This window comes from Lathyrus oleraceus, chromosome 5 (genome assembly GCF_024323335.1).
Source record: "Lathyrus oleraceus cultivar Zhongwan6 chromosome 5, CAAS_Psat_ZW6_1.0, whole genome shotgun sequence".
NCBI classification, from domain to species: Eukaryota; Viridiplantae; Streptophyta; class Magnoliopsida; order Fabales; family Fabaceae; genus Lathyrus; species Lathyrus oleraceus.
In genome coordinates this window covers 273,885,862-273,905,308 of record NC_066583.1, presented here as the reverse complement: position 1 = coordinate 273,905,308, position 19,447 = coordinate 273,885,862, and the positions used below count along the sequence as shown (strand labels likewise).

At 40.4% G+C, this 19,447-nt stretch overlaps 1 non-coding gene across 1 annotated transcript; it reads left to right on the top strand.

Moving 5' to 3' along the window:
* The first annotated feature begins 16,998 nt into the window (after positions 1-16,998).
* On the top strand, positions 16,999-17,105 carry LOC127090266 (small nucleolar RNA R71). The gene has a single exon (XR_007791791.1). It is a non-coding gene; the product is annotated as a small nucleolar RNA R71 (small nucleolar RNA).
* Positions 17,106-19,447: the final 2,342 nt, after the last annotated feature.

Genomic DNA, 19,447 nt, shown 5'->3' with positions numbered 1-19,447 from the left:
TTGCTTGTCCTCAAGCAAAACATTAAAAAGTTCATAGAAGAAAAACTGGTGTCAACGAGTGATTCGGGCTAAAAAAGGCTTCTGAGTTCAAGTCGGGATGCAGTGATAGGTACTAACTGAGTGAACTAAGGGTATCATGATGACACTTATCCGCAAACACGGACATAAACTTCATTCCTATATTAACCAACCCATATTATCCCATAATACCTAGGCATGCCTCTTCATCTCTTTTTGTGTCCTTTTCATTCAGGCGCAATCACATTAAGCCCGTTATCCATACATGTTTCATAGCAAAGTGACCTGTTAGTGATTATGATCCAAACATGGGGTTCCTGGCACATAAATTTGTGTAAACCCTTTTATTTAACCCAACTGCAGTTGTGGGGGATCGGATCGTAATTCGTCCTGCCGAGTTCAGCGCCAGATACCTCTGAACCAACTAACAGCGGTGAGTTTTTCTTTTTCTTTTTCTTTTGCAACAAATTTTTACAACTTTTTTGGTTTAAATGACTTTGTGAGGGTCACCTATACTGGAGTTGCCTTTTCTTTTATTTTATTTATTTCACTGGATCATTCACTTATGTTCATCGGTCCCCTACGTAGAGGCCGCTTCGGCCGGAGTTGACTGCTAGAATAAACTATTGAGGACTATTTTGAAATGATGATTAAGGTCATGGTATATGGGGTTTCGGGAGTGATTCTTATATTCATGAAGTCTATGGTGCTAAAACAATACTGATGTTTCAAAAAGTTCTCCCAAGTCACCACATCCCAACTCAAACCTGTCTTAAAGCCCAAAAACTTTCAAAATAACACCGTTTTGCAAAAAAAAAATTGGTAGGGCTAAAGGAATGGGGAGATTAGACTGTACTAAAGATACACTATATTGGTGACTCGTCAGACGCATGCATTATCTAAAACACTCAAACTAAAAGCAAAATGAAATAAAGTAAACAACTAAAAAGCAATAAAAATAAACAATCTAACTGAAAATAGCAAAGAAAAATAGAAAGCGATAAAATCTCCTCCCACACTTAAATCGAACATTGTCCCCAATGTTTTGAAATAAGATAAGGGGAGAGTAACCTGACATCCTACTGTTGACCACTGGTACCTTCGCCATCCTGAGGTAGACGACGGGATCGGCTGCGACGACGGTCTCTGTGATCCATCCTGGCCTGTAAGGCATCCTGAGCAGTCCTCACCTCTCGAAGGTTGCCTAAAATGGAACCCTGAGTGGCTTCTATCAGTGCAGTATGTTGACGGTGATAGTGTTGCTGACGGGCTTGCTCGTTTGTGATCGTAAGCAGGGACTATACAACAGTCTCATAGGATCTATATGTCCTCCGCTGCGATTCTTGCATGAAGCTCATGTTATCCGCTAGTTGTTGCTGAATGGTAGAGAGTAGGTCATCACGCCTCTGCTCTCTAGCCATGTGGTCGCACCACATCTCCTCTGTAATATATAATCCAGGAGCAGAACCTGCAAAAGAAGAAGATGGTGCGGTGTGTGGTGGTGAAGGGTGATGGGGGGACACATGAGGTACGGGAGATCGCTCTCGCCGCTCATATTCTTCATCAGTGTCGTGTCCCTCCTCATCAGGAACATTAGGAGGAAGTGGACCCAAAACAGGTGGAGCATCTAAAACATAGGTCCAATTCCTTTCATTACGTACATCAGTACGTCTAGTGCACGGTAAGACAACAGATGGGATAGCTACACCATGAATCATAAGCACATAACCTTCTTCTCTCCTCAATCGGCACAATTTCATATCTCTCAAAAAATTTAGGTTGATTGTGCGAGGAGCTAAGGAATCTAAAGTAGCTATCTCATTGTTCAGGTTAAGAGCCCGAGCAATAGACGTAATGAGTCCTCCAAAAACAATAGGTCCCGCTTTATTAAGAATTAAAGCCATATGAGCGAGCATAAACGGGACCGAATTAATTCTTCTATTTGTGAGGCTTCCTTGCAAAAATAGAAGTTCTCGAGATTGACCTTGTTTGGATTCTCCCGGCCAAAAATAGTACATGCCAACAAATATCTAAAAACTCTGATGGTCGGGTTATGGATGGTCGAGGCAAGAATTCCTTCAAAAGAATTTATTGAAGTGTTAGACAATCTCTGCCAGAAGGAAAACACCTCGACTGACCAATCTGAATCCAAAGGGGCCTCACAAATAGCACCGTCCCCATGAGGAATTCCTAACAGGCCTGATAGTTCGTCGGTACTGAATTCATACTCAATAGCAAACATTCTAAATCGGACAGTACCGACTGTGCTAGCAGTGTTAGGATTGACAATATAAATTAAAGAACTTAAAAACTCGATTGTCAATCGCTCAAAGGTAGGTTCTTTGTTTGAAAAGAAAGTATGCAAGCCTAAATTATCTAATAAATAAAAAATGATATGGTAGATACCCAAAGTGTAAAGACAATTATCATCCACATACCTTGTTGGGAGGATTTCCCGATTTTGCAACCTTTCGATAATTTTTCTCTGTCTAGCCCCAGGTTTCCCTTCACGAAGGATGAATCTATTGAACTCCATTATTTAGCTCTTGCAATGCGATGAAGAAGATGAAGATGGGTTTGTAAAAAGGTGGGATTTTTATGAAATTTGACGGATGAAAATGAAAATGGAAGTTGGGAAAATGACTTGTATGGTGTGAAGATGAGAAATGTGGGAGCTTTTGTGGGTTCAAGGGCGTTTTTGTAAGGTGGAAAAATGGGTTTTGGAGGTTTGAAGATATGAAAATGGTGAAAAATGTGAGTCTGCCCCGAGCTTATATAGACGCTGTGGCGGGCGCCACAACATCTATGGCGGGCGCCACAAGGCTAAATTCGGCTGGGCCGGATTTTGGTTATTTGGCATGGGCTTCTGGCTCTCTTTTCGGTTGGGGGGTCTGGATAGCGTTTGCATTGTATTTTCCTAGTGACATAAGGCTTGCATAATTTTATAAAAATAAAATTTAAACATTAGACTAATAAATAAATAAATAAATAATGTAATTAGACTATAATAAAAATATAAATATAATAAATACACATAAAATATAGATATATAGATGTGGAAATATTAATGTGCTGACATAGTTAAGAAAATATCTCAAATGCAATGATATAAAATAAGTTAGGTAAATGCGAAAAAATATAAGCATAAATGAGACAAAATAAAACGAGATGGTAAAATCAAATAGTAGGGGGTTCGTCTGCCTGACTAGATCCACGAAGCATGGCTATCTCCTGGCGAAGCTCTGCGATCTCCTGGTATAAACAGTCAGCCTCGGTAGCATGTGTAAGGTCGGATACTCCCATCTGTAAGGTAAGGTCAGCCACCTCCTGCCTAAGCCTGACAATCTCTCTACGACACTCTGCAATCTGGGTGCGGATGTCTGGGGTCTGCAAAGATAAATTATTAGAGTATACAGTGATCCTGGGTGAAGGCGGTGTAGGGGTATACTCAGTAGCAGGTGGGGATCTAGGCTCCTCGATAGTCTCTCTCTGGCCCTCCAAAGCATAACTTCAGTTAGCTAGGTCATGGACACTGGTCATCATCGGATCTGGCAGTGTGAAATAGTGTATCGCCTTGCTATCAATCAGCAGTCTGAACTGTCTCGGATTGAAGGAGGATTTCCTCATCAATCCTCTGGTCAAGAAAAAATCGATATCCATGGTAGTGTACCCACAGAAGGTCCTGAGATGTAGTAGCTTGCGGGATAGACCTAAGGCGATGGCAATCTGTGTGATGATCTCTCCTACATGAATGACTCCTTCGGACGATCTGGCAACACTGCTGAGGCCACACAACAGAAAGTTTCCACATGCCACTGGGCGAGACTGGGATGCACAGAACAATAAGAATATCTCCTCCTCACTCAGCAACGTCTCAGCATCTGGTCTTCCAAGGAAGGAGTGTGCCAGTATCATCTGGAAGTACCTACAAACAGGGTTGTGTATAGCTTGGGACAACTGAGTAGAAGGATCCTGACTCCCTCCACCCGAGATATCGCTCTAGAACTTTTCCACTTCCTTACCCAGAAAGTATCCCATCGGCGTCTCAGGGATAGCGTCAAGGGGTGGTCTGGAAGCCCAATAGGTCACTAAACTCCTTCTGGCTGAAAGAGTACTCAATCCCAAATAGCCTGAAGGCAACATACCCATCTGGTCCAGAGTAAGGATCATAATCAAATGAACCGAGGAACTCCAATGTCAAGTTCCTGTAGGTGTTGCTCAGGTCGTCAGCGAACTCATCCCAATGGAGTTGGTGGCTCAAAAATCGGATGCTTGGCACAATGCCCAGGGCTTCCATGCAGTGCTGGTCTGGGTAGCGCGTAGGGGCCATGGGGCGCTGGTGGAGAGATATGTAACGCTCTCTCTGGGCATCATCCCTGAAATCTACGTGCATATCGTCGAAGTCCTACATCCTGTAAAAGTTAGGAAAAGGGATCCTGAAAACACAAACATTGCAAATATTTAGTCCAGGTGAAAATATGATTAAAAAAATAAAATAAAGTAAATAAATGCAAAAAAGTAAAACAAGATAAGAAAACCGTGGGTTGCCTCCCAAGCAGCGCTTGTTTAGCGTCATTAGCTTGACGATCGGAATTTATACACCTGTAGTAGGAATTGGTGGATCTATCAGAGTGTGGCTTGAGTAGTATGTTGGAATGTCTCCTCCTTCGTAGAGCTTCAGTCTTTGTCCATTTACAATGAATGGACTACAGATTTCGTTCTTGATTTCTACAGCTCCGGATCTCAGAATCTTAGATACTTTGAAAGGGCCAGTCCATCTTGAGCGCAGCTTCCCAGGGAAAAGTCGTAACCTAGAGTTGAACAGGAGAACAGGGTCGCCTATATTGAAATCTTTCTTCACTATTCTTTTGTCGTGCCAAGCTTTTGTTCTCTCTTTGTATATTTTGGCATTCTCGTATGCAGATTTCCTGAGTTCTTCCAAGTTGTGAATGTCAAGGATACGTTTTTCGCCAGCGGTCAGGTAATCTAAATTCAAAGTTTTAATGGCCCAATAGGCCTTATGCTCTAATTCGAAAGGTAAGTGACAGGATTTTCCATAGGCTAGTTGGTAGGGAGTAGTTCCTATAGGGGTTTTGAACGCGGTTCTATAGGCCCATAATGCTTCTTGAAGCTTCTGAGACCAGTCTCTTCTGGAGATAGAAATGGTTTTTTCTAGAATTTGTTTTATCACCCTATTGGATACTTCTACTTGGCCACTAGTCTGTGGGTGGTATGGTGTTGCTACTCTATGCCTAACTCCATATTTGCTTAAAAGTTTATCAAATATTCTCGATATGAAGTGTGATCCTCCATCACTTAGACTAAATGGGGTGTTCCAAATCTAGGGAATATGTAGTTTTTAAATAACTTGATCACCACCCTAGTATCGTTTGTGGGTGCAGCTATAGCTTCAATCCACTTAGACACGTAGTCCACAACTATTAAGATATACTTGTTTCCTAAGGATGGTGGGAAAGGTCCCATGAAATCTATACCCCATACGTCGAAGAGTTCTACTTCTTGAATGTTTCTTAGAGGCATTTTGTCATGTCTTGAAATATTTCCCGTACGTTGGCATCTATCACATTTGATAATGCAAGCATGGACATCACGCCACATGGTAGGCCAGAATAGGCCATCTTGAAGAATCTTGGCGTATGTCTTAGAGGTGCTCACATGTCCACCATATGGTGCAGAGTGACAATGCTAAATTATACTTTTTACTCCCTCTTCTAGAACGCAACGGCGAAAAATGTCATCTTTACCCCTTTTGAAAAGGAGCGGTTCGTCCCAATAAAAGTTTCTCACATCATTAAAGAAATTCTTCTTGCGGTGGTAGTCAAGATCAGGGGGTACGATATTAGCAGTAAGGTAATTAACAAAGTCTGCATACCATGGTACGTTACTTACTGCTAAGGATTTTTGGAAGTGCTCATGAGGGCCTAGGCTATCGTCTTCAATGGTTTCTAGTCTAGCTATCAGTCTATCATAGGCAAAATCATCATTTATGGGTACTAAGTCTGGTTTCAGGTGTTCTAGCCTAGAAAGGTGATCAGCTACTACATTTTCAGTGCCTTTTTTATCTCTTATATCTAAATCAAACTCTTGTAGTAACAGAATCTGTAGGTGTTTAATTGGCTGCATTGTATGGTAAAACACTAGCTGGATTCTAATGTCTTGACTGATGTCATGACATGCTGTGGAGGTGTTTATTTGACTGCAATGTATGTTAGAATATCTAGCTGTACTCTGATGTCTTGGCTGATGTCATGACATACTTGAGTAGTATACTGCAGGATTAGCTAATACAGGATTTATTGAAAGTCAAACTGGATGTTATGACATTCATCCCTGTCAGCAGATACAGAGGAATAGAACAGTTGGTGTTCTGTTAGAACTCAGTATTTATTTTCAGTCTGGTTATCAAGGAAATACTAGATCTAGCATAAGGCCTACTGTCTGAATGTCAAACTGGATGTTATGACATTCATCATTGACAGCATATACTGACCAATAGGCAGAGTGGTTTTCTGCTACACGTCAGTATGTATCTCAGTCTGTTCTTCAGGAGGATAACAGACCTGACATAAGGCTAATTGTGTAAATGTCAAATTGGATGTCTTGACATTTACTAATGTACGCTGATACTGAGGTATGGACAGATTGGTCCTGTACAGTTCAGCAAATTTGTATAGTTTGTTTTCAGGAAAAACAGACTTAGCATATGGTCCTTGATTTGGATGTCACACTGAATGTTGTGACATTCATTCCTGACAGCGTATGCTATATTGTAGGTTGTTTAGTTTTTCTGTTTCAACATTTTTCTCAGGCTATTCTTCAGGGATTCAACAGCTAAGAGAAAATCCAGGAAACCAACAACCAAGTTACATTTAATGAACCTAACAAATAGCCTATTTGTTAGTAACCTAGATGTGGAATTTAGGGGAACTCGCGTGACCTTAAATTCAGGAGAATACAAGTACAAGGCCCAAGTGCTGCAATATAAAAGGATGTCATTCCTTCATTCAGAACTAGGGATTTTAGGCATGAAGGTTTAGTGTGTCCATCATACTTCACTGTTGTATTTTTGTGAGTCTTGTATTAGACGTATCTTGTAAGCCAAGCTATTATCACATAGATGATTGCATTGGTATAGGGTGTTCATTGAGTTGTAAGTGTTGTGTCACTCTAAGCTTTTAAGCGTGAGTGTTGTGTATCTTAATTAAAGTTGTTAAGCACAATCAAGAGTTGTTTGAAGTGTGACTTCATAATTGTCTTTAATATTGATTAAAGGTAGTAATCACTGAGGTGATTGAGGGGGAGTGAGTAGGAACTCTGATCTTAGTGTAAGATTGAAATTGCATTGGGTAGGTATTAAGTGATAGGGTTAAACAGTTGGTTTAAGGTCTGAATTAATACTACTAATAGTGGATTTCCTCCCTGGCTTGGTAGCCCCCAGACGTAGGTCATGTTGGATTGAACTGGGTAAACAATTACTTGTGTTATTTACTGCACTTACTTTTAAGTTCTGCATAATTCTTGTCTGTGCAGAATTGGATGTCATAACAACCCGTGTGACATCGAAAGTTTGATAACTAGAATTTCAATTGGCATCAGAGCAGGCACCCTGCCTGTTAATTTCTGGGTGAGATCTAGGGAAGTTACTTTCTAGTACCATGGACAAGGATATAGGACACTCAAATAGACCACTCATGCTGGATGGTTCTAACTATGATGACTGGAAGCCACGTATGATAGCCTTCTTAAGGTCTCTAGATAGCAAAGTCTGGAGAGTTGTCAACAAAGGATGGGAACATCCAACGAAGACAGGTGAAGATGGAGTCAGTGTGCAGATTCCTGAAGAAGAGTGGGACAAGGAGCAAGAGGCATTAGCCCTTGGAAATTCTAAGGCCTTGAATGCATTGTTCAATGGAATCAGTAAGAACATCTTCAGACTGGTGCACCACTGTGAGTTGGCTAAGGAAGTTTGGGATACCCTCAAGATAACTCATGAAGGTACCTCCAAGGTGAAGATGTCCAAACTTCAGATGCTGACCACCAAGTTTGAAAATCTGAGGATGAAAGAGGATGAGACTATTCATGACTTTCACATGAATATTCTTGAGATTGCAAACACCTCTGGTGGCTTAGGTGAGAAAATGGCTGAAGAGAAACTTGTAAGAAAGATTCTCAGGTCATTACCTAAGAGATTTGCCATGAAGGTCACTGCAATAGAAGAGGCTCAAGATATCTGCATCATGAAGGTGGATGAGCTCATTGGTTCTCTCCAAACCTTTGAAATGGGCATGTGTGAGAATGTTGAAAAGAAGAACAAAAGCGTAGCTTTTGTATCAAATACTGAAGAGGAGTCAGAAGCAGGATATACTGGAGGTGATGAAAGCATATCAGAAGCCATAGTCATGCTTGGGAGACAGTTCAACAAGTTCGTGAAGAAGATTGATCAAAGAGGTAGACCAAATGTCAAGAACATCTCGTCTGACATCAGGAAAAGATCAACTTCTGAAGAAAAGTTCAACCAAGGCAAGGGAATCCAATGTCATAGATGTGAAGGCTATGGACACATTAGAGCTGAATGCCCTACTTACCTCAAGATGCAAAAGAAGGGGCTAGCTGTCACATGGTCTGAGGGAGATTCTGAAAGTGAATCTGAAGGAGAATCTGCTAAACATGTCACTACACTAACGAGTGTTTGTGCCACTGATGATGACTCAAGTGCAGATGAACTGACCTTTGATGAACTTGCTGCAGCTTATAAGAAGCTATGTGTCACCAGTGCTGAAGTGCGTGTACATGGAGAAAAGCAGAAGAAGCTCATCAAGGAGCTGGAAGATGAGAGACAGAAGCATCTGACAGTCATAGAGGGTCTAAATGGTGAGATAACCTTGCTGACCTCCAAGCTGGATCAAATGACTAAATCCATCAGAATGTTGAATAAAGGAACTGACACCTTGGAAGAGATCCTAAAGGTTGGACAGAAGTCTGGAACCATATCTGGTTTAGGCTTTGTGAAAAAATCCTCAGCTGAACTCAAACGCCCAAAGGCTAAAGTTCAGAAATTCAAGCGGAGGTCACACCCAATGTCTCAACATCAGGGAACCAGGATGAATAATCATCAGAAGAGGAAATTCCAGAAATGGAGATGTCACCCACTGTGGTAGGCTTCGCCATATAAAAGCCTTCTGCTACAGGCTTCATGGTTACCCTAACCAAGCCCCTCATGTCAGACCTAAGCATAAGACATATAGACACTATGTCCCCATCAAGAAGCGACAATGGTATGCTAGGTTAGCTCACACAGCTCTAAGGGCATCTACCAGAGAAGACTGGTACTTTGACAGTGGCTGCTCAAGACATATGACTGGTATGGAGAATATATTGGTGGACATACAACCTCACACTACCAGTTATGTGACCTTTGGTGATGGTGCTAAAGGAAAAATAAAAGGTGTGGGTAAGCTGGACTGCTCTGGAGTCCCAGAACTGAATAATATACTGTTAGTAAAAGGACTGACGGCCAACCTCATCAGCATAAGCCAGCTGTGTGATCAAGGATACTATGTTCAGTTCACTAAGGAGCTATGTGTGGTGACAAATGGAGATAATCAAGAAGTTATGAGAGGATCCAGATCCAAAGATAATTGTTATCTGTGGGAACCTAAGCTCTCGAACTTTTCCACAATGTGCTCCTCTGCCAAGGAAGAACAGGAGGTGTAGCTGTGGCATAGACGCCTTGGTCATCTACACTTAAGGGGAATGAAAAAGATCATTTCCAAAGAAGCAGTTAGAGGAATCCCAAAGCTGCTTATTGATGAAGGAAGAGTCTGTGGAGAATGCCAGGTGGGCAAGCAAACCAAGATGTCACATCCGAAGCTGGGACATCCTACAACTTCCAGAGTTCTGGAACTGTTGCACATGGACTTAATGGGACCTATGCAGGTTGAAAGTCTGGGTGGAAAGAGATATGCATATGTGGTGGTTGATGATCATTCCAAATACACGTGGATAAGCTTCATCAGAGAGAAGTCAGATACATTTGATGTCTTCAAAGACCTGTGCATTAGACTTCAAAGGGAAAAGGACAGTTGTGTTGTCCGAATTAGGAGTGATCATGGTACGGAGTTCAAAAATTCCAAGTTTGATGAGTTTTGCTCGTCTGAAGGAATAAGTCATGAGTTCTCCTCTCCTATAACTCCTCAGCAGAATGGGATAGTTGAAAGGAAAAATAGAATTATTCAAGAATTTGCCAGAGCTATGATTCATGCAAAGAAGCTCCCTATGCACTTTTGGGCTGAAGCTATGAATACCGCTTGCTATGTTCACAATAGAGTCACCTTGAGAAAAGGAACCTCCTCCACTCTGTATGAAATATGGAAAGGCAGAAAACCCATTGTGAAGTACTTTTATATCTTTGGAAGTAAATGCTACATTCTCACAGATCGTGAACAGAGAAGGAAAATGGATCCCAAAAGTGATGAGGATATATTCCTAGGATACTCAACTAACAGCAGAGCTTACAGAGTGTTCAACTACAGGACCAATGTCCTGATGGAATCCATAAATGTTATTGTGGATGATAAAGAGGAAGGAATCGATGTCATAGAGGATGTTGGAACATTCCTTGATACTACAACAGACATACCAGTCAAGTCTGAGGAAGTATAGGAGACTCCTACTGAATGTGAGGTAGATGCACCCACCAAAATGCCATCTATCAGAATTCAGAAAGACCACCCTAAGGATCTTATCATAGGAAATCCCAATAGTGGTGTGACTACCCGATCAAGGGAAATTAGTTCAAATTCCTGTTTTCTATCCAAGGTTGAACCAAAAAATGTGAAAGAAGCCCTGACTGATGAATATTGGATCAATGCCATGCAAGATGAACCGGAGCAGTTTAAAAGGAATGAAGTATGGGAGCTAGTTCCACGACCTGAAGGGACTAACATCATGGGTACCAAGTGGATCTACAAAAACAAGTCTGATGAGAAAGGAGTAATTACTAGGAATAAAGCAAGACTAGTAGCTCAAGGATATACTCAAGTTGAAGGGGTTGATTTTGATGAGACGTTTGCACCCGTTGCTAGGCTTGAGTCAATCAGATTGTTGTTAGGTGTAGCATGCATTCTGAAGTTCAAATTGTTCCAAATGGATGTGAAGAGTGCATTCTTAAACGGCTACTTAAATGAAGAAGTCTATGTGGAACAACCGAAAGGGTTCTGTGATCCTAACCAACCTAAACATGTGTACAAGTTGAGGAAAGCCTTGTATGGGTTGAAGCAAGCACCTAGAGCTTGGTATGAAAGGTTGACTGAATTTTTGACCTCAAATGGATACAAAAAAGGTGGGATAGATAAGACCTTGTTTGTGAAGGATGAAGATGGCAAAATCATGATTGCTCAAATCTATGTGGATGATATAGTTTTTGGTGGAATGTCAGAGCAAATGGTAAAACATTTTGTTCACCAAATGCAATCTGAGTTTGAAATGAGTCTGGTTGGGGAACTGACTTATTTTCTTGGAATGCAAGTCAACCAAATGGAGGATTCTATGTTTCTCTCCCAAAGCAAGTATGCCAAAAACATAGTTAAGAAGTTTGGTATGGATAATGTTAGGCACAAGAGAACTCTTGCACCTACTCATCTAAAGTTAACCAAAGATGATGGAGGGCCCAGTGTTAATCAATGTTTGTATAGAAGCATGATAGGTAGTATTTTATACCTAACTGCAAGTAGACCTGACATTTCCTATGCAGTTGGAGTGTGTGCTAGATACCAAGCAGAGCCCAAAGTGATCCACTTGAATCAAGTCAAGAGGATTCTCAAGTACATCAATGGGACTTGTGATTATGGGATGCTGTACTCACATGGTTCTGAGCCTGTCCTATCTGGGTACTGTGATGCTGACTGGGTTGGGAGTGCTGATGACAGAAAAAGCACATCAGGAGGATGTTTCTTCTTGGGAAACAATCTCATATCATGGTTCAGTAAGAAGCAGAATTGTGTATCTCTGTCCACTGCAGAGGCTGAATACATAGCAGCTGGAAGCAGTTGTTCCCAACTGGTTTGGATGAAACAGATGCTCATTGAGTACAATGTCTCTCAAAATGTCATGACATTGTTCTGTGATAATCTCAGTGCCATCAATATTTCCAAGAATCCCATTCAACACAGCAGGACCAAACATATTGACATTAGACATCACTTCATCAGAGATCTGGTGGAAGACAAAGTGATTACCTTGGAACATGTAGCCACTGAACTCCAACTGGCTGACATATTTACAAAGGCTCTGGATGCTACTCAGTTTGAAAACTTAAGGGGCAAACTGGGAATATGTCTCTCTGAGAACTTATAGCAACCAATGATGTTTGGGATGTATTGTTTAATATCTCTGCCTATTAAACAATTGGAAGTGTGCTCTGATTGGTCAACAGATCATAGCTATGTCACTTGCAACAAGTGTGGCAACAAGAGGTTAAGGAGATATTCTAACTTGAGGCAGCCTATGCACCTGCAGGAGTTTAAGGACAATGTTCATGCAGGAGTGGTTCTGGATGTCAGACACAAAGTCATGGCATCTGATATGGTGGTACCTACTGTAAAGCAAGAGTGTGTGACTACTTGATCAAAGCTGTGAAGCAAGATCAAGTGGGTGTTGACTTGGTTGAAACTGTGAAGTAAAACCAAGTCTGTAATTTTGTCATTTATGTGTAATTCTGTTTATGTGTTGACAGATTGGTCCTGTACAGTTCAGCAAATTTGTACAGTCTGTTTTCAGGAAAAACAAACTTAGCATATGGTCCTTGATTTGGATGTTAAACTGAATGTTGTGACATTCATTCCTGACAGCGTATGCTATATTGTAGGTTGTTTAGTTTTTCTGTTTCAACATTTTTCTCAGGCTATTCTTCAGGGATTCAACAGCTAAGAGAAAATCCAGGAAACCAACAACCAAGCTACATTTAATGAACCTAACAAATAGCCTATTTGTTAGTAACCTAGATGTGGAATTTAGGGGAACTCGCGTGACCTTAAATTCAGGAGAATACAAGTACAAGGCCCAAGTGCTGCAATATAAAAGGATGTCATTCCTTCATTCAGAACTAGGGATTTTAGGCGTGAAGATTTAGTGTGTCCATCATACTTCACTGTTGTATTTTTGTGAGTCTTGTATTAGACGTATCTTGTAAGCCAAGCTATTATCACATAGATGATTGCATTGGTATAGGGTGTTCATTGAGTTGTAAGTGTTGTGTCACTCTAAGCTTTTAAGCGTGAGTGCTGTGTATCTTGATTAAAGTTGTTAAGCACAATCAAGAGTTGTTTGAAGTTTGACTTCATAATTGTCTTTAATATTGATTAAAGGTAGTAATCACTGAGGTGATTGAGGGGGAGTGAGTAGGAACTCTGATCTTAGTGTAAGATTGAAATTGCATTGGGTAGGTATTAAGTGATAGGGTTAAACAGTTGGTTTAAGGTCTGAATTAATACTACTAATAGTGGATTTCATCCCTGGCTTGATAGCCCCCAGACGTAGGTCATGTTGGACTGAACTGGGTAAACAATTACTTGTGTTATTTACTGCACTTACTTTTAAGTTCTGCATAATTCTTGTCTGTGCAGAATTGGGTGTCATAACAACCCGTGTGACATCGAAAGTCTGATAACTAGAATTTCAGAATCCATCGGAGTAACTTGGGCTTGGCATCTTTTTTACTTATTAGGTAACAGATGGCAGCATGATCGGCGTAAACTATAATTTTGGCTCCTACTAGATAAGATCTAAATTTGTCTATAGCAAAACTACAACGAGTAATTCCTTTTCAGTTGTTGCGTAGTTGAGTTGGGCAGCGTCTAGGGTTCTACTGGCATAATAAATTACATGTAATTTTTTATCTTTCCTTTGTCCTAGAACGGCTCCAACGGCATAATCACTAGCGTCACACATTATCTCAAAAGGTTCTGACCAATCAGGGGGTTTCATAATAGGTGCTGATATTAATGCTTGCTTTAAAAGATTAAATGCTTCATTATATTTTCCATCGAAAATGAATTCAGCATCTTTCATTAAAAGGCCAGTTAAGGGTTTAGTTATTTTGGAGAAGTCCTTAATAAAACGCCGGTAGAATCCAGCATGTCCAAGAAAACTTCGGACTTCTCTAATGGTTTTGGGTGGTTTTAGGTTCTCTATAACTTCTATCATAGCTCTATCTACCTCTATACCTTTTTCGGAAACTATATGTCCTAAAACAATCCCTTCGGTCACCATGAAATGACACTTTTCCCAATTTAGCACGAGGTTCACCTCCACGCATCTCTCTAGGATTTTCTCAAGGTTAGCAAGACAGTTGTGGAAATCAAATCCGCAAACCGAGAAATCATCCATAAATACTTCCATGATACCATCTAGGTAATCTGCAAAGATTGACATCATGCAGAATTGGAAAGTAGCTGGGGCATTACAGAGGCCGAATGGCATTCGTCTGTAGGCAAAAGTTCCATAAGGGCATGTAAAGGTAGTTTTTTCTTGATCTTTGGGGTGGATAGGTATTTGGAAGAATCCAGGGTATCCATCTAGATAGCAGAAATAAGAGTGTCTGGCTAGACGCTCCAACATCTGGTCTATAAATGGTAAAGGGAAATGATCCTTCCTGGTTGCTTTATTTAATTTTCTGTAGTCTATGCACATCCGCCATCCTCCTTCCATCTATTTTGCTACATGTTCACCTTTATCGTTTTGCACGACTGTGATGCCTCCCTTTTTAGGTACTACATGCACAGGGCTCACCCACTTACTATCCGAGATCTGATAGATTATGCCTGCCTCAAGTAACTTAAGAACTTCTTTTTTAACGACATCACTCATTATAGGGTTTATTCTTCTCTGATGTTCTCTTGAGGGTTTTGAATCTTCTTCGAGCGAAATCCGATGCATGCACACGGATGGGCTTATACCTTTCAGGTCAGAGATATTATATCCTAAGGCTGAGGGATATCTTCGTAAAACATCTAAAAGTTGGTATGTTTCCTCTTGGCTCAAGGTAGCACTGACTATAACTAGACGGTCATCTCTTCATCGAGGAACTCATATCTCAGGTTCTTAGGCAGTTCCTTAAGTTCTAAGGTTGGTTTCTTAGGGCATGGCATAGGATCTGGGGTAAGGGATAAACATTCGTAAAGGTTATCATCGATGTAGGGTTTCCTAAAGTCATCATCTTCCAGTATGAGAGTCGATGGCAATTTAATTGTTTTTATGATTTCTTCTTGTTCTAATTCCCTAACACATTCATCAATGATATCTATGGCATAACATGCGTCTCCCATCACAGGTGCCATAAGAAATTTCGAAAGTATAAATTCTATTTTCTCGTCACCTACCTCAAAGGTCAACTTTCCTCTCTTGACATCTATTATGGCTCCTGCAGTTGATAAGAACGGTCTACCTAGAAGGATTGGTATATCATTGTCCTCTTTAATGTTCATGACAACAAAATCAGTAGGGATAAATAACTGACCTATCCTAACAGGGACATCTTCTAGAATGCATATCGGATACTTAACAGATCTATCAGCTAACTGAAGTGACATCTTAGTAGGCTGTAATTCTCCTAAGTTTAACCTCTCACAAACTGCTAAAGGCATTAAGCTCACACTAGCTCCTAAGTCTAGAAAAGCTTTTTCGATGACATGACTACCCAAAAGACAAGGAATGGAGAAATTACCAGGATCTTTATCCTTTTTGGCTAACTTATTATCGGAAATAGAATTGCATTCCAAGGGTTTCGGATCGTCGAGTCTACGTTTGTTGGTAAGGATGTCTTTGAGAAACTTTGCATAAGAAGGTATTTGGGTGATGGCTTCTGTGAAAGGGATTTCTACGTGAAGTTTTTCTATAACCTTAATAAATTTTTGATACTGGTTATTGATCTGGGTTTGTTTGAGTCTTTACGGATATGGTATTGGTGGTTTATACGGCGGGGGTGGTACATAGGTTTTATCTTTAGGTTCTTCTCCTTTTTCTTGACTTTCCTGGTTTTCAGATTTCACTGGTTCCTTTACTTCGTCCGTGGATTCGGTATATTCCTTAGAAGTTTTGGGTTCACTCAATCTTGGGTTTGGTGGCTCATCATAAGCGTTCCCACTTTGTAGGGTAATGGCATTGGCTTGCCCTCTCGGATTCTGTTGAGGTTGTCCAGGGAACTGTCCTCCAGGTGTGGTTTGGGGGGCTTGGTTTAAAGCTACCTGAGAGATTTGGGTTTCAAGCATCTTGGTATGAGTAACTATTTGGTCAACCTTGGTTCCTAACTGGGTAATCAGTTCGTTAACGTGAATGTTCTGGTTCATGAACTCTTTGTTTTGTTGGGTTTGAGCAGTGATAAAATTTTCCATAATTTTCTCAAGACTCGGCTTTGGTGGTACAGGTTGCATAGGTTGATTTAATCTTGGGGCTTGGTAACCTGTTTGTCTTGGAGGCGCATTATTTTGGATAGGGTTATTGTTCTTATAGGAGAAGTTCGGGTGATTCCTCCATCCAGAGTTATAGGTATTCAAATATGGGTTCCCTTGGGTGTAGTTCACTTGCTCAGAGTGGGTTTCGTTTAATAGACTGCATTCTACAGATTGGTGTCCTTTGGTTCCGCATATCTCACAATCCGACGAAACTGCGGCTGCAGTATTCGGGTTTATGCACATATGCTCGACCTTAAGGGCTAATGCGTCCATTTTAGCTTGCATCATGTCTATAGAGCTTAACTCATGTACTCCTCCTTAGGCTTCCTTCTTCTCAACTGTCGCTCGTTCGACTCCCCATGATTGATGGTTTTGAGCCATATCTTCAATGAGGGCACTAGCTTCAGGATAAGGTTTGTTCATCAGCGCACCGCCTGCGGCAACATCGATGGTCATCTTAGTGTTACAGTGAAGTCCATTATAGAAGGTCTGAATGATTAACCAATTTTCTAAACCATGATGTGGGCATGCTCTTAACAACTATTTATATCTCTCCCAAGCTTCGAACATCGATTCTCCTTGGTTCTGGGTAAATCTAGTTATATAGTTTCGAAGAATGGCGGTCTTACTTGGGGGAAAGTATCTAGCAAGGAATACTCTTCTAAGGTTATCCCAAGTCGTAATGGAATTGGGTGGAAGGGAATCTAACCATGATAGGGCTTTATCTCTGAGGGAGAAAGGGAATAATCTTAAACGGATTGCCTCAGGAGAAGCTCCATTGGTTTTAAAAGTGTCTGCTAATTGGAGAAAGATTTTTAAATGTTGGTTTGGGTTCTCAGTAGCAAGACCTGCGAATTGTCTCTGTTGCACTAGTTGCAACTGGGAGGGTTTAAGTTCGAAATTATTAGCTGGGATGGTTGGGTTTACTATACTAGAACTAGGTTCTTCGTTGGATGGTTGGGCGAAATCCTTAAGAGGTCTTTGGTTTTGATCTTCGGCCATAACTCTCCTAATTCTATGGAAAAATAAACGTGCGCGAGCGTAACGTTCAGGTTCCGCCAGAGGGTATACTAAGCTTCCGGTGCTGCGAGTTCTTCGCATTGACCGGCGGGTAATAACCTAAGTCTAAACGATATAACAACAGGGTACGAAATTGGTCCCCGGCAACGGCGCCAAAAACTTGATGCGTGTTTTTCGCAAGTATAAGAACGCGTCAGAGTAATATAAAAGATTGTCGAATCCACAGAGACCAAGTGTCAATCTATCGTTATCTATTGTTATGGTGTTTATCTAAGATGAACGAAATAGGGGTTTTTAAGAGTGTACAGTGAAAAGTAAAGTGTTAAATAAAATTCAATTAATATAGACAGGTTCGAATGTAATTCACATAATCAATTAATAATCCAAGTACTAGCTAATAGAATTACGTATGGGCAGTGTTTCCTACTTTGAAAAGAACCAATTTAACGGGAACTGTCGCTTTCGCGTATTCAGAACCGAGTTGTACTCCCTAATCAAACCCTCTTATTGTCACTTATAAAAAAGCGCGCATTGCGCTAGAGTAGTAAACCTATTTTTAAGAAATATAATATCTTGACTAAGTTGAAAAGTATTTTTAACCTGGATTTCTTAACCAAAAGAGGTTCTCACGAACCAGACATTAAACTTATAAACGCGTCCGAAAATAGTTTTAAAATCACTTTTCTTCTTAAGTTAAAACTCCTAATGAACAAAACAAAGCGCTTTCGCTGTTTTTGAAATAGTTAAAAACAACTAAGTTTAAAAGGGTGTTGGACGACTTTCGATCTTACCCAACGGAAATTAAGTACGGGAAAACTTAAGTTGAAAGTCAAAATAGCCCTTAAGTGTTTCTACGAACAATTGTACGGATTATCGGTTCAATTACGATCCTTACATTCTAACCTTTATAGGTTTAGTTAGACATGGTAAAGTAAAGGTGCATTTTAATTTAAATAAAAGTAGTGCGAGTGCGAGAAATAAATAAAAGTAGTGCGAGTGCGAGAAATAAATAAAATTAGTGCGAGTGCGAGAAATAAATAAAAGTAGTGCGAGTGGGAGAAATAAATGAAAGTAGTGCGAGTGCGAGAAATAAATAAAAGTAGTGCGAGTGCGAGAAATAAATGAAAGTAAAGACAGTGCGGGAAATAAAGTAGATAAAGGTAAAGCAATAAATACCTGCTCCAAATGGAGGGTTGAATAAAATGCGAAACAGAAATGAAAATGGCGGCAGGATTAACTTCCTTCCAAAGTGCTCCAAACTCGATTACAGACTCGATCACAAACTCGATTACACAATTGTGGCAACACCCCAATGTGAAGCGATTACCACTTTTAAAATACTGAATATATGCCTAAGTGAAACTAAGTTTGCTCTAAGTTTGGATGATGAAACAAATGAAAACGAGTCTGTATTTATAGGCAAGGAAAATAATGGAAATGACAAGGATGCCCTTCAGATTGAAATTGGGAGGGAAAAACTTTCTTCTTGTGGCGCCCGTCACAATACCATGGCGCCCGCCATAAGGGTAAATTGTGGCGTCCAAGTGGAGATAGTGGGAGACGTGGCAATTGATGGAAGTTGAGCTATGACACGTCATGGCTGGACCCATGCCGCTAGCCACAGTGGGAGCCACAAGTGCAAAATACTAAATTTTAGTCTTTTTAACTCATTTTCACTCCTTTTTTCGATCGGGGCTCTGATTAGACTAAAAACCCGAAACAAAAAAAAACATAGTAATAACATAATAAAATAATTAAAATGCATGCGAAATCGGAGTCGAAAAACGGTGAATTTCAGTGTCATCAAGGGGACCAAAAAAATTCCAAAAATAAAATAAAACAAAGGACCTAAAACCTGGTTTTTTAAGGGGGCATTAAAAGTTTAGAAAAATAAAAGAACGAGGATCAAAACTGCATTTAAGCCTACTTTTTATTCAATT